Raw genomic sequence first — 12,105 nt, 5'->3', positions numbered from 1 at the left:
ACCCTCCTGTTAGTTTGTACCCCACTACCGATGTTAAAAAAAAAAGCACAGAACTTTTTCATTTCATTCATCAGTAGTACACGTATATCATTTCTAACCTGACTGTCACCAAGGGTGTAATGTTACTGGGGTTTTTTTAAGCAATAACTCCAGAAGGCAATCAAAACTATTCATTAATCATAAGAAATCAGTACAGTTGTGAAGAGGAGACAAGACTGTCCTGAAAGTGAACATATCACAAAACCAGCTGTTGTCTGTATCTCAGTTTTAGTCCAGTATGGAATGTCTGATTACTTTTCCTGTCAAGTGATATTTTAACGCTAATTAGATTAAGCTACACTACAAAGGGGTCCCAGACACTGTCAAGTTCTTGGCATTTTTTATCATATGGGAGTTTCTTCAGTAACATAGTCACCATATTTGCATGGGCAAGTCTATGTTTACAAGCAACTGATGTGATATTGTTCACCCTCTTTGATAATGTCAATAATTCCATACTTTTTGGAGTTACATCTCTTTGAACACATGTATACAGAGGTCTTCCTTTTTATTTATTCAAGTTTTTGTAATAAATAGAAATGTTAAAATTAGACATTGCAAATATTGGATGCAATTGATATACCTTTTACACAAATGGACTGTTCTTGAAACCAGAAAAGGAATGTAATCACTCTGTCTACTTGTTTACATCGAGGGCTTCTGTTTGGTTTAAAAAACCAATAATCTGACAGTGTTAAGGACTCCCGGGTGACAATCTGGTTAGAAGGTACAAACTGATGCATGAAATTACTACATTTTGTGCAATTTAGTATATTCTTTTTGGATTTTTTTAAAGCAGGTATGAGGGTACAAACAAATGGGAGGGTATGCAAGTACTCTAAGTCATCAATATCTATTCTAAACCATGGGAAACAGACTTGGTTTTCATACTCCAAGTTTTGTCTATTCCTAACCAAGCTGAGCTTTGCAATCATGGACCTCAAGATCAGTGAGGAAGGAAATAAACCCAACAATCGTAATTTAAAGTCATGTGTAGCAAAAAATGTTAAAAATTCCACCCACTGCTGAAATATTCGGTACCGAACGCCTACATGACCTGTATGACTTGTACTTTAGGAGGCGTACCTGTCGACAGCCGGACGGACAACATAGTACAACCACAGGGGTTCGTTACAAAGAAAATTAGGAGCATCCGTCCATGAATCAAGGGATGAGGGTTCTAACCTGTAAAAATATACTTAAAAGTTAGAAGCCCCATCCCTTTGATTCATGAACGGATACTCCTAATTTTCTTTGTAACGAATCCCTGTGGTACAACAGTACCCCATAAATTCTTCCGGTCTATAACCAAAAAAAAAAAAAGCAATAAAAATAATTTGAAAACTGCTTGACTTCGCAATAAAAACAACTATCTGAAAAAGGAAATAGTAATGTCGGCGTTTGACTATACTGCGGTACTGGAAATGTCCTGGCCGCATATAACACACAATTAGGCATACACTTACACTTGAGGCTTTTGTGTCTGTAACCAGGAAACCTAGTGTACATACTCTTTGTATGGTGACTCCCGTGACCATGTAAAATTTAAAATTTTCTTGTTTTCTAAATCTTACCCACCTGTAAGCAAGACTGCAAATTCAGGTTTATCTGTACTGTATAGCTTCTCTCTTCTATAACAGAAAATGCTAAGTTGTGCAAAACCGGTGTTGCACAACATTACACGACGGAGACGTTGAGCAGCAACTTGGAATAACAACAGATTTCAGAATCTGTAGTTATTGCGCTCTTTCTCGAGAAATTGCAGGACTGCATACCTGTATGAATAGACCAGTGCCATTGGCCTAGTTCCGTAAGTAAAATGACAAGGGAGAATGTTGAAAAGGAGATTTTTTAAAAAAAAAAAACTGCAGCGACAAATATATTGATAACGAAACTACAAGAAAGTATGTTTACTTGGAATTATATAAACAGTGTGTTTAATGTACTTGTTGGGTTACAAGTAAAGAATAAAACTTTATGCGCCAATTTTCAGCGAATCTGTAGAAATTAAAAGACACCGTACTCTGCTTTTTTCTTCTTCAACTTTCATTAATTTTGCTTGAAATCTTTTCTTTTCTAAAACCTAACACCTTACCATGTAGCATCTGAACCACTACGACTATACATATAGTAGGACAAAAAAATTTAGTACAAGTAATAAGATTGAAATTTTCTCTAAATTGTATTAAAAGTAAGTTTTGATTAAATTATATTGAAAGTAATTTTCTATTAAAATATATTGAGATTAAATCCATTTATTTCGGTATTACAATTATATACTACTTAACAAAGCTTGCGCCCTTATGAACAAATACAAAACCGTCTTATACATGCATTTCCCTTGTATCGTAAAGTCAGCAAAAAAAGTACGTTCGGTAAGTTGGGTAAATAGATGAACTAGACGAATTCCAAAGATTTTACTAGATGGGTAAATGAGCTGATCTTGCAGAATTACCTACGTAGTGACGTACATAGACCCAGACGATAGTCTGTAAGAGACTATGAAGCCTCACTTTGAGATTCTGGTGAACACAAGAACTAGGCCATGTCCATGTTTGGCTTTGTCCTAAGAAACTGATATAAAAAGCCCCAGCCCACGGGCACGCCAGTTTATTCGCCAGAAACTCAAACAGGCTTCTGTCTTTACAGGCAAGATTATCGTCTATGTACAATTTTTCATATAGTATAAGGAATTTTAGTGTTATACGAATGTTTAGTGTTAAGATGTTAATCTAACATCTGTACGTTTCAACATTAGATTATTGTAATATTTCTTTTCTATTCTTTAATATAATGTATTGGAAAGTTTAATTGTTTGAAGAACTTATATTTACTTGTCATTATATTATTGATTATAGTAAAAAGCAACGTTCGCTACCAACTTCATACTCAGTAATAGTTAATTTAGAAATAAAATACTCTTTAAATAATAGAGTTTAATATGTTGACATTTTAGAATAAATTCAGTCAAATATATTTCAATTACGGTATTAGTCTGAAATATTGAATTTTAGATTCTTTTGTTATCGTGAATTTATTCGATATTTAATTATTTCTTTTATATTCTAAAAGGCAGAAATTATACAATGTATGATGTTGGTCAGTGAAAGAATATCGTAGTTGTATATGTATCTCTTATATCTGTAATTTAAGCTTATGTAGTTTGATATTGGAATGTAATCTTATATGTTGAGTATTTTAATAAAAGATTATTCGCCAGAAACTCAAACAGGCTTCTGTCTTTACAGCATCCCAAGTACCTCTCGCCAGCCAATTCCCCAGATGTAGCCATATCTTCATCGTCAAGTGACACCTCTTCCAAGAGGATTGAACTTCGTCTCTCTCTCTCTCTCTCTCTCTCTCTCTCTCTCTCTCTCTCTCTCTCTCTCTCTCCGTTGGGTCTTGAAAACAGCATGACCAAGAGTTTATGAGACAATTCATCTCATAAAAGCTAGTGGAGAATAAAACGAAGTGGAAAACATGAATAAAGGTGTCACTCCGCATAATGATGATTCACGAGAGAGACTCGCACCAAAGCCTTTGCGACCATCAGACGTTACGCCGCCCTGCTACGCTACATCAACTCCGTAACGACTGGACAACTCCTCTGTGATTTTCGTACTTTTCGCACACAAGAAGGGTCTGTTATGAAACATCAGCGCCAGAAACATCACAAAGGTAACGAACACATTACAACTGATACGATTTCTAGCTTACAAAGTATACATCGCCGGTGAGAATTCTTCTTGCAGTAACACATGAAATTCCAGACATGTCGAATGTATACTATACATAATCCAGCCCTGAATTCGAGCCACCTAGAACCCAGGCTGAAATACATCTATCCATGCCACAACAGAGATTTCCATGGGTCCAACAGCGGCATCTCCATCATCCCCCAAGTCAACGACAGAGGCAACGAGTTTCCTTTCCAGCGATAGTGACTTGAACTTTTACAATTTGAGCCATATTTTCATTAACAAAAAATTAACATCCTACACCCCACGCGACAATATAATTTTTCGGAAACTAACATTGTACGATCCACGATGATTATGTAGACGGTATGACGGTATGATTACTATAAACATTACAAATTATCTTATTATATATATATATATATATATATATATATATATATATATATATATATATATATATATATATATATATATATATATATATATATATATATATATATATATATATATAATTTAAAAAACTTACTACCCCATGCAACAACATCAATCATTATCAGCAAGAATCCATCTTTAACGATGCACAAAATGCTGGTAGAGGAACTGTTCAGTTTATTGTTTCTTCCAAAAGGACGTATCGTATCAGTTTGCTCTTCCTCTGGATTTGAGATTTATGTTTATGTTTGTAAAAGCATCAGAAGTAATAGAAGATGCAAACAAAGATTATAAATTGGGAAAATATTTGCTTCCATTACTACAAGGTTATGAATTGGTGAATATTTACCTCTGTTACAAGAAGGTTATATATTGGTCTATATTTGCCTCCACTACGACCACGTTATTAACTGATAAATATTTACCTCAATTACAACCGAAGGTTATATATTGGTCTATATTTGCCTCCACTACGACCACGTTATTAACTGATAAATATTTACCTCAATTACAACCGGATTATAAATTGGAAAATATTTGCCTCAGTTACAACAAGGTTATTAATTCGTGAATATTGACCTCAACTATGACCGGATTATGAATTGGAGAGTCTTTGCCTCCATTAGGACAAGTATATGAATTGATGAGTATTTATCTCCATTATAACCGAGTGAGGTATCTGGTAAATATTGCCTCTATTACGACTAGGTTTTGATTGGTGAATATTTTGCCAGTAGTCTTATATAAGGGCTGTTCTGGCCCAAAACCTTATTTTGTATTGGACGACAGCATCATGTTTGCCCCCCCCCCCCTCCAAGACTCCCTCAAGTCGTAAAAAGTACGAAAACAGCTTTGTTGAGGCAAAAGCGTCTATTTCATAATCGTTTACTCGACGAGGACATGTTACTGAATCGTAGCCGTCGTCAAACAACATAGGGTTTGATCCAGAAAAACACCCATTATATAAGACTACTCATATATTTCAGACAAAATTTTACTATGAAATTGCTAGCAATTTTTATACCTGATATTTCACAAAAAATTAATATATCTAACATTCACACAAAATTCCAGTCCACTATTAATAACTCACTGGGATTTGCAGGTTAAAAGTCTGATTAATAAAATGAATGCGCTATTAATAACTCGCTGAGATCTTACAAAATAATCAATAATTGCATATATCAAAACAGATGCTCTAAAGAGATTGGTGTCTGCTTCGTATAGTTATATATCTAAATTTTATCGGTATATCTGTAAGAGCTAGGCAGCCGTGTGGTTAGGCGTACGGACAAACGTTGGAATCGACAAGTAGAAACCACTCAAGAAAAACACGATACACATACTGTCTTGCGTTCCTCGACAGCCTGTATGAGGCGCCGTCGCGGACAAAAGCTAGTACACTCAGAAAGTTGCAGCTGAAATTTAAATGTCATATGTCCAGAATTACAGTTTCACGTGTTGTATCAGAAATGCTTGTCCTTAAAGTTTCAATTTCTTGGTCAAGATTTTAGATTGTATCTCTTGAATTTAAACAGTAGTGGTTGAATGTTATATTTTCTATGTTGAGGTTTTAGATTCTTTCGTTTGAATTGCACGCCGGTGGTTGAAATTTCAATGTCTTACGTCGAGAATTCCTAATTTTCGTATTGGTCAAAGAGTTTATGTTGAAAGTTCCATTTCATATGTTGAGTATTATCTGTTTAATTTCACAGCACTGGTTGAAAATTCGATGTCCAATGTCGAGTTTTTAGATTGTGTCTTTTGAATTACATGGCGGTTATTGAAATTTTAATGTAATATGTCGAGAGTTTCAATTTAACATGTTCAATCACATTGATTGTGCTGAAAGTTCCATTTCGTATGTTGAGTTTCTAGATTGTATCTGTTGAATTACACAGCGGTGGTTGGACATTTTATTGTGCTTGTCAGAAAACTGTTATTGCATGGTGAAATGATCTGTTGGTGTTAAAAGTAACATTACACAATGTCCACTTTAACAATTCAAAATAATATCGAGTATTAAGATACATTATTCGTGTTTTCAATTATGAGATGCCATTACATTTCATGCATTTACAGTTTGAAAGTTACCATTCACAGGTCGAGAATTACTATGAATGTCTTCGCTAGAGATCGCTCTCGTGAACGGACCGCGTTATTTTTAAACGAGGAGGCTGCTTCTCGTTGCTGTGAAATGGTGAAATTTAAATACTCGCCATATGAAATGGAACTCTCATCACAAACAGTTACAGTCAACGTGTGAATTAGGGATTCTTGACATATGATATTGAAATTTCAACCACCGTTGTGTAATTCAAACTATACACTGTAAAACGTCGACATAGGAAATAGAACTTTAAACCACCAATGTATAATTCAACATATAAAGTCTAAAGTCTCGATCTAGAAAATGGAACTTTAAGGGCATGCAATTTGAGCCAACACGTGATATTGGATTTCTCGACAGACAACATCTAAATTTCAATGGCAACTTTCTCATCTGACCAACTTTTGTCCGCTACGGCGCCTTATACGCCTGCGATCACTGAAAGCGACGAGATATACTTAAACTGGTAATTGTAAAATTGTAAATATAAAAAATAAAAAATAAAACTATTTCCAGGTGCAACTTCCCTGGCACCTCCGAACCTAAAAGCGCTCAGTGTTTGCTTATGGGGTGCATTTTATTATAACTCTCTCGCGCTTAGAGATCCAACAATTGCAAAATTGAAAATCGGTCTGGACAGCCCTCTGAATCTCTAAAAATTTGTCGTTTCGCACTTAGCGATTTACCAGGGGGTATGTTTACGCGCAATGGGAAAGCAAATATAACAATTACCTTAGATAAGAGATATCCAACGTCATTCAACCTGGTCGTCCGATACTCCCTTTTTGTAGTTCGAAATGATCTCTAAATTATCAGGTGATATACCACTACTGCCAGAAGTTGTAAGATATTTGATTGTTTTTTTTTTTTATATCTGTGACGTTGTAGGAGCATTGTGGTATTTTAACAGATGTCCGCTCGATGACGCTAATAGTTTTCTACCCGAACGTAAATTTATTGTTGACGTTAGTTTTAACTTTTGCCATAGACTGCCAGGTATCATCAGATACCAATCCGATCTCATATGCAGTATCAGATACTAATCCGATCTCATATTACTTTTGGGACACAGAATCAAGTTCGATAAAAGGATTATAAAAACGGAATTGTTTGCGCTGTTCGATGCTGTCTAACATGAGTAAAGTAACATTGTCATCGACGACATTTTTATTTGTTATTTGAAGACTAAACATAATAACTGGTTTGCATTAGCGAATCAGATCGCTGTGTAACACATAATGCTCGTCCTTCGTTAAAGTTGATTTCGATCTCAGATGATCAAGTATTTCAACTATTTCATTGTCAATTTCTCTGCTCTTGTTTCCAGCTTCTTTCGATCAGATCGCCGAGTAACACATACTATTCGTCCTTCGTTAAGGACCCGTTTGATGTCAGATGATCAAGTAGTTCAACCATTTCATTGTCAATTTCTGTGCTCGTGTTTCCAGCTTCTTTCGACGAGATTAGCAGCATCAGTTGCTTAATAATAACAACAGCTGAATTGAAGATCTTTAATAGTTCTCCTTCAACAGATTTGAATGAAATATCCGAATTATATGAATTATCTTGTTCCCCTCGCTTTTGCATACATCGAGGTAAACCTTTTTGAGATAATCATTCGACGAGTATAAAATACTTTTTTCCTTTCCTTGAATATTTTTAATTTGAAACTTCAGCTAAAACTGTACAAAACGATTTTTCTAGCTGTCAATCCCTTTTGTGAATATTTTTCTATTGTTTGATAGAAATAATCTGCTATGATACCGTTCATGCGAATTTCAGCAAGATTAACAACATTCTCATCAAATTTTTCATTTTCAGCAAAAATTAACAAGTTCTTCATCGTCGCTGGTCAAATCATAAAACTTTTCTAATTCAACAATGTAAGGTTCAAGTTTTGATATAACATCAAAAATTCATCTTCGTTTCATTTTAACTTTTTTGTCATGTCGACATTAATCTTCATTTTCTTTAGAAAATCTAAGTAGTCTCTGGGATATTCTAGTATCAACTTGCTGAGAATTTTTTCAATATGTCTTACCTTTAAAATAAATTTTTCAGATTCCCTAGGCATTACATCCTGGAAATTTCTTAAATTTTCTGCAAGTTCAATTTGTTTCTTTCTGATAAACCAACTTTGTTTTGAACTATCGTCATATGGTTTTTGTTGTTGGATTTTTACGTCTTCAAGTTTAGAAGCAGTTTTTACAATGATTCCTCGGCAACATTATTTTGTCTTTCTTCAAGTAGGCTTCGCAAACTTTTTTCTTTTAATTTTTCTAGGTCTTCCGGTGATATTTTGTCGATGCCGTGTTGTTTGTCAAGTACAGATTCGGTGATAGGCTTAACAAGTCTTGCAGTTTCTTCTGTGGTTTGTTGTTGTCCAGCACGTTCTTGCTCAACTTTTTTCTTAAACGCAGCTCTTGTAGCCACATATTTGTTTTTAACTAACGCATTACTTTTATACTTCTTTACAGTCCAAGAACATGTCGAGTCCTCGTCGAAACATATGCTTGTTACCTCTAGCAAGTTTATTGAATAAGAAAAAATTGTGAATCTCATGAGCGGCCTTATGATACAGCTACACATATTTGTCTCTAGAAACATCACTGCACTGTTCTCGTGTTATGGTTTGCACGTCAATATTGTCCAGTCCGTTAAACAATATAAAACAACCGATTTTTTCTGATAAAACGATCAACGTTATAAAAACCATGGGCAAGATAAACTGCATTACATCTTCGATTTCTCGACGATGAAAAGTAAGATTTGGCATTGTCCATTTCAGCATTACTCAACGGGATATCTTAAAAAAAACATAATCTTATGTTCGTCCGAATCTAGCTAGGCAACAGTAACAAGATCTTCTGGTGTCCTTATAAAATGTTTTTATAAAAATATGTCTTCGCCAGCACCAAGTTCATTTTTTGTTTTTTGAATTTTGTTGTACTGGTTGAACAACTTACAATATTTGTCCTGCTGGGGATTGATCGTGTAATACACCCAATCGTAGTTTAATATGTCGTTCAGTAACAGAGTTATTAACAGGTTTGTTTTGCCAGATCCAGTACGTCCAACTGTCAAGTAACAACAATCTGGTAACTCAAACTTGTGTTTATTTGTATTACTCGATCAAAGTTTATTATGCTCATCATATAACATGTGCACAACATTGTACCCTGATAATTTTATCATCAGCATACATTGAAATCAGTTACTAAGCAAACTTTGGTACATTAGTTAAGTGGTTCATCCGGTGAAACAACAGTAATTACAACAGGCGTTGATATAACAAATTAGTTATAGAAATCTGGTGACATAATGACCCGTTCCCTTATCATGTCAGGACAATGAGTCTTATATCTGCAAACAACATTTCCTTCTGTTAGCGTCAATAACACACAAGCCGTTAGTTATAATCAACTAATGACAGTTGTATCTGAAAAACATTCACTTGCCGGCGGCATAATGACCAGCAACAAGCAGCAGGGAAGTTGTACAGACCAGGTGGCTCAGATAAATTTAAGCCTCCTACCAAACATTTATCCGTAGAAGCCTCAGAAAGCAGAAATAACGCCTCCTACGCAAATTAATCCGCAAAATTTCAACCCAAAGTGCATTTTTAGGCATAAAAAAAAACAGCAATTTTTGGGGGGGGGGTATTGTAAAATTTGTTTGTGCCATAATGAATTATGGTGGGCTGCGGATGCTAATTTTATTTCACAATAAAACAATATAGTTGAAAATAAGATGAGTCGAAAAGTTAGCACAGTTGGAGAGCCTCAATCTGCTAGATTAGCGCGAGATCAATTAGCGGCATTAAAGAAGCTAATTCCGACAAAACGATTATTTAAGAGAAATGTTCGTGGTTACGAAGATATGCAACATGGAATTTCAGAAACTTCGGCAAAATGGTTGAAGCCAGTAACCGGAACAATTGAGCAGGTTGTATATGGTGACGAAAAAGATCCAGATACCAGAAAACGTGGAATCTTTCCTATGTTGAAAGGTATTGAGGATCAATCACGAACATTACCCGAGCGATTAGCAATAGCAGCAGCGGCGCAACAACTTGCAATTACTGATGGAGGAAAACCTGGAGATGGAAAACCGGGAGGAAGAAAAATCTCAATGATAAAAGGGAAGTTTAATATCGATAATTTAAGAGAAAATTTCACCGATGAGGGATGGGAAATAATATCGCAGCCCCTCTCGACATTGTATAATATAGATGAGGTTGGCCAATTTGCGGAGGAATATTTTAGTGGTCGAACTGAATATTTGACTGCAGTGGGGAAAAAAAGATATGCAACTCGCGATAGTTGGTATGATATGGTATATAAAATTTACACACAAACAACATCAATAAGTAAGACAGCGGATCCGCGTTACAGAAGATTTTTAGAAACGGCAAGAGATACACAAAGATTTAATAAGCAAGAGGCGGAAGAAAGAAAACAACTGGAAAAAGAAAGAAAACAACAGGAAAAAGAAGAAAGAAAACAACTGGAAAAAGAAAGAAAACAACAGGAGAAGAAGGAAAAAACTAAAAAACGAGGAAGAAAAGCAGCACCACAGGAAGATATTCAACCACAGGAGCCAATATTTCAACCAGAGGAATTAGGAGCTAGACCAAAAGAAAAAACTCCACCTCAGAAAAAGGAAAGAAAACCAAAAAAGAAAAAAGATCAGAGTGATGAACCGATAATTGTACCCGAATATAAATCATCACCGGCTAGTAGTTCGTTTGCAATTGATCCTAGTGTAACAGCGGATAATTATTTGAATACAAACAGGTTGTATTTACTTAGCCACTATGATTCAGTAGTTCAAAATGCTGCGGATGATTCTACGGAAAATAAAAAATACTTTTTGCAAAAAGAATTTGATGCTAATAAAATTAAAACTGTTGATTGGTATGCGATAATGTATTTTGGTAGTTTAGGAAAACCAGTAAAATATTCCGATGAAGGTTTTGGGAAATTTATATCGGATGTTGGTAATTACAGAACAGAGTTATCAGAGGGAAAAACAATAGCAAAAGCAATAGCAAGAGAATTTTTAGCAACACCTAAAAAGGATATTCCTGCATCAGCATACTCCTACCTCGATCCATTACCTACAGATGTTTCTACTTTATTACAACCTCTTCCTCCTCGTCCCACTCCTCTTTCATTACCTACAGGTAAGGAAAGTTCGCCACCTGAGAGAAGTGGTATTCCTGAAAAGGCTCAACTGGGTAATCTTCTTACTATAAGGGAAAAATATCCTAAACAAGATAGTCCTACAAGGGATTTGCCACCGAAGTCATCGTCGTCAGGGACATCTTCAACGCCGTCAGACGATTTATTTTACGTAACGCCATTACAATCTCCAGAAACAAAAAAAACAGGAAGTGGATATTCAGTTTGTCCCGATAGTGTTGTCAACGATGTATCTCGCCTCGAAGTATTAATCGGAGGAAAGCGAGCTGGAAATAACTCCCGTGAGATAGTCAACGAAGCATCAGATATTTGTCAGCGATTATTCCGTGGTGGTATCATCGATTCTCACATTTACAAGGAGTTTGTCGATGAACTCATCGATTAAATCAACACAATTGAAATAATATGATTATTCATAAACATCAACGCAGACCTAATCAGGTCCGCATAGTAAACTCTCGATTGCCAGTATACAAATATATTCACGGTAATGGATTTGGCGATATCATTGGAAGTCTTGTCACGCGAGTAATACCTAAAATTGGACCAATGGTAAAACAACTAGGATTAAAAGCAATAGGAAAGATAGGTGAGACTGCTGTTTCTGGTATTGGTAATT

The 12,105-nt window shown here is 35.3% G+C and overlaps 1 protein-coding gene across 2 annotated transcripts in view; it reads right to left on the bottom strand.

The window, feature by feature from the left end:
* LOC149772396 (telomerase protein component 1-like) overlaps positions 1 to 1,732 on the bottom strand; it is a 237,552-nt gene extending 235,820 nt beyond the window's left edge. For both annotated transcript variants that reach the window (XM_089947879.1, XM_089947880.1), the window contains exon 1: positions 1,618 to 1,732. The gene's annotated coding sequence lies outside the window, so the exon portion shown is untranslated. The remainder of the gene's footprint in view (positions 1 to 1,617) is intronic.
* Between the last annotated feature and the right edge of the window lie 10,373 nt (positions 1,733 to 12,105).

Source organism: Sinohyriopsis cumingii, unplaced genomic scaffold, assembly GCF_028554795.1.
Source record: "Sinohyriopsis cumingii isolate HCF-2022 unplaced genomic scaffold, ASM2855479v2 utg001510l, whole genome shotgun sequence".
NCBI lineage: Eukaryota > Metazoa > Mollusca > Bivalvia > Unionida > Unionidae > Sinohyriopsis > Sinohyriopsis cumingii.
This window is presented reverse-complemented; position numbering and strand designations above follow the sequence as displayed.